At 42.1% G+C, this 8,138-nt stretch overlaps 1 long non-coding RNA gene across 1 annotated transcript; it reads right to left on the bottom strand.

Annotated features, from left to right (window-relative positions):
* Positions 1-203: 203 nt before the first annotated feature.
* On the bottom strand, positions 204-5,877 carry LOC125943977 (uncharacterized). Its single transcript, XR_007466037.1, has 3 exons — positions 5,814-5,877; positions 4,292-4,404; positions 204-407 (listed from the first exon to the last, which is right to left on the bottom strand). It is a non-coding gene; the product is annotated as an uncharacterized LOC125943977 (long non-coding RNA).
* Between the last annotated feature and the right edge of the window lie 2,261 nt (positions 5,878-8,138).

The following is an 8,138-nucleotide window of genomic DNA, read 5'->3' as shown; positions in this document are numbered from 1 at the left end:
TTCAAATGTGTACCTGACATTTGACTCCCTTTTGCATGTAAGTAAACATTATGAACTTGTCGCTGTGAACATTCATCTCCATTTGCTGTACACTTGTGATATAGGGTTAACAGTATTTGAAGGTTTGTGCATTAAGGCAGGAGAGCAGCACTTGCTGGATGGCTCATCAATTTTTTGCAGAAAAATGCAGCAGTGTGCAACGATTGCATCACTAATGACCTTGAAAATCTTGTTAGTTATTCATTTGTAAACACCTGTTGTCAAACAGCCTGCTGACTAAAGGTCTGAACACGTTATACAGAATTATAGCAGGTACTACTACACGAAAGAAAACCTGTAATAGAACCTACCAAATACCGTATCAGTGTAGTGGCAGGTCAAATGGCTCCTCAATGCTTGTGTCCTTCCTGGGAGAAGGAAAGAAATGTTAAGCTTACACTGACAGCACCAAACCACACAAACGTAACTGCCACAGGACATGAGGAGTTGTAACTAGATACAGTCAACCTGCTTAACCATCTCATAGACATTCAACGACAGAATGTACCTTCATGGAGCCTCTAATCTATGAAATTCATGCTGTAATACAACTATGCTAGCAGACAGAATCAAAATTGCATGCATGGAAATTCTCAGGAAAACTACATTTCCTAGCTACCACAGTCCACTCCTTGTGAAGTACAAGTGACAGTCTAAGCTACAATCAGAAGGTGGAAAATTCGGGATCCTTTCTAGTAAACAACTAACCATATCTCTACCTGTACTCAGCAATACAAAGGTGAATCACAAGTACTATACTGATAAAGAAAACTTCAGAACTGCTGCTAAGTGAGTGCTATAAATAAATAATTTCGAATTTATCTTCATGTAAGACTAGGCGTGTTAACTTTCTTTACATTACATGAAAGACTGGTCAGAAAAATATTGCATTCAGTCAATATTGTGATTTGCAAAACAGTAGTAAGAGGTTAAGGTTGGAGACCCTCAGGTGGTATGTTACGATGTTTCGAGAAATTGTTTCAAGGAGCCTCTTTCCTTAACCCTTTCACATGCCAACTATTTGTGGTGATTGAAAACTTAGCTTCACCGCATTTCTTACATCTTCATATTCATAAATGCTTACAGAAGTACAATAGATTAGGAGTTTTCAGTTCTTTAGTGAGTTTGTCAAGTTTATGGAATGTGCACTCCATGCAAAAACTCAGTGCAAGTACATCAGATTTGCAAACATCAACTATTTGATGTCTACCATGCTTGAATAGCACCTATCCAGCCATTCGAAAATTATGACTGGTGCAACACACTGTGAAAAACGATGAAAGAAGTGACATACATACAATTACATACACCAAGCAAAGTACCCAACCATCTACCTTCATACTTCCTTTACTAAAACAATTTGCCTGTGTAATTCAAACATGCAGCACTATTTCAATTAGAAGAGTTTGAAGATGTACGGGACACATTTTAAATATCCTTACTTTAATCAATGCCATTGCTATTAATGCACTATCTTGGTGTATTGAATTGTGTGCATAGCGTCGGAAAGGATTAATCATATTCATGTAATCTTTACTGAAACTCAAGGCATAATACTCATATTTGTTTACAGTTTTGTGATGAGACAACACGACAGATGCGGGAGTTAAAAAAGCATCTTTATAAAATGCTGTAGAAAGCAAGTTGAAGCAAGTTTCTACAACCTCTCGCCATACCGAGCTATTTCCCATGAGTGTTCTAACAGTTCCTTGTAACATGATGCACTGTTTTCACAGACATAGCTTGAATCTTTGTATCTCAAGTTTTGGAAGCAACTTATGAATTGCTATAACAAGCAGATTTGAAGCCCCTACCCAGACTGCACAGCCACTTTAACACCACGTGTAATGAATTATGTCATCCATATGGCACAGTTTCCGATTATATTCCCAAGCATGAATCTTATAATTGCAAGTTATGTAAGAGTGTACCTATGCGATTACTTGGGGACAGCACGAAAAGACGGGAGAAGGCTAGACAACATGAATGCAGGCAAAGAATTTTGTTTACAGACAAACATATATATACTAGGCTTGTTGTCCTGCGTAGTTGCAGCTGCTAGATAGCGGGATAATGTAAACAACAACCGCACAGTTGATGAACTGCTGCTCTGCCTTTTGCTACACTTTGCGTCAAGGCTCGGTCCGAGTCACCCTTTTCGCACAATGTACCCCGATTGCTCGACGTGAAAAATAAAAGAAAAGTTCCAGCTTTCCCAACAGTCTCTTTGACACTATGACTGACCTTGTGAATATGATATAACAGTGGCCACCACACTTTAAGGAAATGTTAGACATGGGTTCAGAAGCTCTCCTCCACTTGGTGATGCCTCGATTTCTTGAGGACGCCTTTTGGTGTTCCTGTGATGAACTTCACAGCGAAAGAGTGTGCCCATGCGGAAGGCAGAATACCCTCCTCCAAACATGGGGCATAGCTCCAGCATACATAACACTAACCAAAGAAAACCCTGCGGTCCAGAAATGGAAGATCACTGTCTAGTGGTAGTTTTTCCCCGTACGTGAACTCATCTAGCACTGCAGAGAAGACAGGAAGAAAATCACTCTACCCATTTAGTAGCCTTACTTCACCTAATATAGAGGAGAAAGTTGCCAATGAAGCAAAATAACTTTACTACACTGGTGCCCACAATAGCTAGTGTTTTATGGTTACCTGACAGTGTTCTTGTCTGTGAGAAGTTGCAAAGCAAGGCTACTCAAGGCGTTCAGCCACTTTTTAATGTCTCCTCCACAGTGCCAGGTGTGCTCATGGAAGTAAATCTACTGGAAGGCAAGCTCCAATATCTGGCTTGAAGGTTTTCTGTGGTGAGCATTGTGCTGGATCTATGCCCCACACTCAAAAGTGTCTTGGCCTTTCCTATTAGCGCACTTGAACACTGAAGCGTGTTGTTGCTACAGGAACACAAGGGAGCACTCTTGGCACCACCACGAAGTGGAGGGGAGCTTCAAGACCCAAGTATGGTTGCTTTTAACAGTGTGTTCGCACTGCCTTTCGCCATGCGTTGCCAAGAAGCATTTAACGGAGCTGAACATAGGTGAAGTCTTCAGTCAGAGTACTTCAAGGAAGCCAAGGCCTATCACTGCTATACAATAGGTACACAAAGGAAGCTGTCAATTCAAACAAATTGCTAGGGAGAGTTGGAACTACCTTTTTATTTTCAGGGCCAACAAACTGGTCAGGTACGAAAATGTCAACCGGACCAGGTCAAGACAAGAAGTTTGCATCAAGAAGTATGTGCTGGAGATCATAGGAAGTGCAGTTGGTGCTGTTTACAACATCCTACTGCCCTGCAGCAGCAATTATGTTGGACAAACAGGACGACACAAGGACTTTCTTAGGAAACACGCACAGACCCTCAACACAAGATGGGGAAGCAACGTAGCTATTGATGCTGCTTTGTGCAGTTGTATATCAAGTTTTGAGCAATGAAGAATCCTCATGGCACATGTTCAAAACATACAAAACTCGCAGAATAGCCCCCACATATACTAGTGTGTATACACTTAATCTTCTAGACAAATTAAGGTATTTCAGATGAACTGCTAGAGCGTTCTGAACTGGGCTGGTTGGTGCATGTATAGGAAGGAACTGAATGGTGCCATAGACAGGTTAAAGGGAATGTGTTGCTGTGCCCTTCACCTTCACTTCATTCTGGCAGTAGTGCTGTTCATTCCCTTCAAAATATTCATATATTTTGGCCATCTGACCACGTGACACAGCTGTGTGCTGAAGCTATATTTTACCTTGTTATGATACCTTCCAATGTCACACGCAAATCCGTCGAGGCATCTTCACCTATTATAGTAAGCTGAGCAGTGGCTAACAGTGAGCTTAACTGTGGCTACACTTAGTTACCATGAAGCCCATGCATGACAGTGTTAGAGGTCAGTATGCAGGTGTTTTTGCATACTCATAGAGGCAAACTAAACGAAGAATTTTTATTGGTGCATGTTTTATCTGTTGCCTCATATCCCGAAATCTGGTGCTATTAGTGTTTTTTGAACACAACTCATGTGCAACCTAGACAAGTATGAAACAATCCCACTTTCAAGTCGACGTCCTCATGCTGAACCAATTGTTTGCCCCAGGAAGAACAAAACATCATTTATCTTTTGGATGCATCTGCAACAATTATTATACTTGTATAGGCATTGTCATTCAACCAACATTTGCAGTCAATGTCCATTAGGACTGCATATGCATGACTGATATACGATAGAATGGCACAGCTTACCAGAACAAATAGCACAATGCAAGACTGCTTTGCCACTGGTGTTGCAAGCAGGCCCCCATGACTGAGAAACTGAATGCAAGGCGGCACACAGACATCCTTCACTGGTGCAACAGCTGCAAATGAAATACTGATATCAGTTACTTTCTGACCGGTCATCCAAAGCAAAGCACAAACATTTTTATATGCAATTACACTATTGCATATAAGCTCGTCACTGAGTTACTGTTATTGCTGTGAGATAGCTCACAGTATTTTATAAAGAGCTAATGGCCTCATTTACTTTTTGCAAAAAATACTTTATGAAGCACTTTCTATTAGAAAAATGAGCTGACAAAAATTTTGCCCTGCATAACTTACAAAACATGCACGCATTTTAGAATTATTGCAATGATGTGTGTAAGCTGAAAATTAGTCTATGCAACTCGAGACAGTAAGTGTGAACCTCCCTTCAACATCAGTGTTGACATATAGTTTGGTTTGTTTTTACACTTGTTAGGAATATATATATATATATATATATATATATATATATATATATATAACTTTGGAATGTCCGTAATGCACGTTTGGCCACCACTATTCTATGTCAAGGTTGAGTTCAAAATTACTTTTCGCATGCATTTGTTTTACAATTACGGCCGCATATGGGCAGAACTTAAGCGGCAATCCTCCCTCCCAGAATACGTGATATGCTGACGTACTGCGTCGGAACGTTAATCGTCAGCCTGGTAGCTGTCAAAAAAAAACAACGCGAATACAGATTGCCAGGTAGAAAATAATCCGTTTCCTTTGCAATGACTCTTAACGGGTATCACGCGGACAACTTTCAATTGCGATCGTGCACGATTGCTCGGGCTCTACTACAAACGAAAGGGCACCGTGTGACACCCGTGTTCCCTACCACTGCAGGTGGCACAAGGTTATGGCAGTAAGCACGCTCCACCGTCATTTGATTGTAATGAAGGGGCATGCACATCGAACATGCCCAATGAGGTCTTCATACATGAGCAATCTTCCAATCACGGTCGTGAACACTGCGATTATGCACGCCCAGCCAAGGCACTGCGTCCGAAGCTTATAATAATGGCTAAAAATTTCACTGTGATGCAATGCGTCACCGAATATTGGTAACATAACGTTGCACCGCGTCGAGAGAGATACTAACGGGTACAACGCCTTCACTTAATTTTGGAACGTCGAGCACACCGCACAACACAGTACTAACTGGAATGCTAACGTCCGTAAACCAGCGGCCACATTAGACGACAAAGGAGCTACTAGAGGCGTCAACGCCGCTAATATTGCCTACACGTCTCAGTTGTAGTGAGTATGCATTCAACACAACAAATGAAACACCCCTTTATCACAGACTCGCAATGTCGCTTTGTCAATCCTCATGGCCAAGGAATCTCGCTAAAGAGCGTGCTCACACAACACAATTGAGCCCATCACCGGCCATCGCGGAGCATTTCGCACGCGCGACGTGCACCAACAACGAAAAAAGGACACTTAAATCACTTACTTGTGTAACAATCCAGCGCCGATTCCTTCCTATTTAGCGTGAAATCACACATGCGACAGGAACACCACCTCCACCGTCCGCCATTAGCGAGTACTCGTACAGTTGTTTGTGCTGGAGGAATCCAACCCAGCGTGTAGGCGCGATGAAGGGGTGGTAAGCAGCGCCACCGCTCAAACCCTACCTGCTTCTTTTTGTGTGTTTACTACGCTCGCAAGCGAATAATGTTCAAACAGCGTTATCTATGGTGATATATGTAACTGGCAGTTAGAGTAGACAGTGTCTTTTCGTTATATTCTTTGCGTGTTCATTTTTCACTCGTGACATGTTCAGTTGCCCTCCACATGAAATTACGGACGGCTCTCCGTATTTCAGAAACGGAGCTCACGTCCGTCTTTTTTACGTAGAATCCCGCCGTTTTTCATAAACGGAGCTCACGTCCGTCTTTTTTACGTAGAAACCCGCCGTTTTTAAAAAAACAGAATGGTCTACGTAAATTTTACGTAGGTTTTTGCTGTAAAATTACGGAAATTTTTTACAGTGTACGTCTGGGGCTGCAGCCAAGTTTTCTACTTCTGCGCCTTTTAATTGCACTCACGGGAAGCTATTTATTTTTGTGGTACGTTTCAGGCTGAACAAAAGTCGCACAAACAGGCCTTTCCATGACATAGCTGAATAGGCAAAAATATTTCTTAGTAATGTCTTCATAAATGTTTGCCTTAAGAAAGAAATCAACTTTGAAAACACAAAGTTGGGTTTATTGTCTAAAATACATTACACCTAAAGTGCAAAACAAGTTTGGAAGCACGTTCGCATGTTCACGAAACCAGCCAGCTATTTTTTTTAGGAAGAGTACAGTAGAAATAAACGAAACAAGAACCGCAACTAAATGACCTGCGTTTCGGAATATGCCATCTGGCGGGAAACGGCCAAACTAAGCAGCGACAAAGTGATAAAAAAAATGGCGGCGCCGCTGGCTTTGAACCTGCGAACTGCCAATCGTGGTATCAGCGATCCTAATCGGTGGTCACGCAGAACGCTCGGCTATCGGTTTGAGTGCTGCTGGAGGCAAAAACTAGGTTTACATGCGTACCACAATAAATTATGTGACCTTGTTATGAAAACTGCGATTTTGGAACGACTTTTTTGCCATTTCAAGAGTTGCTGCTGCAACTAGCTGGAAGCCAAGTCATTGAAGTTGATAAATCCCCAATAATACGTCGATCGATGCAATAGGCTCATCGCAAATTGCTTTTTACTGGCCAAAATAGCCTCCAAAATTTGGCCTTTTCCATAGACTCCCATACTTCGAACTTCGCCCGCAATTTGGAACGGGTTTTCTGTCGTAAGTAATGGTACCGCTTGCATGAGATGTCGGGCTAAGCTCCTAGAGCCTATTTGCACGGTAATATTTTGAAAGATGGCTTCTATGATTAGTTATTTGGGAAAAACGACACTCTCCCATAGAAAATGCGCATGTTTTCAGAGGCGGCCGCTAGAGGCGCTGTTCGGCGATGTCCCAGATTCCTGGTATTGATTCCATTCTCGCACCTAACTCACCCAGGAAGGCATTGTCGTTCGTCGGCTCTGGGCTTTTTATGGCATCTTCGACCACGGCGCTTAATCAGCTTTCTATACACTGACAGTGATCGCCGGACCTTAGGATGCCTGAACGCCTGTGACTCGGAGTCCGGTGGATTCAACGTTGATCGAACTCAGCGGCAGAGGAGAAGAACACGAGGTGTGTCAAACAACTTCACGAAAGCTATCCCTACGAGCCTAACGATCGCTGCTTCACGTTGGGCACCACCTGAAATTTATGTTGTTATCCTCGCGATTTATTCCTCTCTTTTGAAGATGACCGGATGCTGCCATCTAGTTAATATAAGAAGCAATCAAAACAACTGGGTTAGAGTGATTTTATGAGGAAGCTAATTTTGTATGTTACATGGTATCATGTGAACACGCACGTGGAATATTCGGACCTAGTTATGCTAGCTGTACAATTTCAGCATTTAACTTATTCATAACCAAGCAACGGACATAATGTAGCCGTGTCAAAAAATTTATAGAAAGCTCATAACATCGATTGTGTTTTGTACCTTTTTACTTTAACCACCAACCTAGTTTACGGTACTTCGGTACTTTGCGCTGCGATCATTCACTACCCCTCTTTCAAGCTGAAGCATCTTGCAATGAACATTGATTTTATGCGCGGCCTTTCAATATGTTTCAACTGGCGTGCCTGGTCTTGAATTTAGTTTATAAGGGGCATCCTGGCGCAACCTACCACTGGAAAACCGAAAGTTCATTTTTCTCGCTATTAAT

This window comes from Dermacentor silvarum, chromosome 3 (assembly GCF_013339745.2).
Source record: "Dermacentor silvarum isolate Dsil-2018 chromosome 3, BIME_Dsil_1.4, whole genome shotgun sequence".
Taxonomy (NCBI): Eukaryota; Metazoa; Arthropoda; class Arachnida; order Ixodida; family Ixodidae; genus Dermacentor; species Dermacentor silvarum.
Note: the sequence above shows the minus strand (reverse complement) of the source record. Positions and strands in the feature narration are given on the sequence as shown.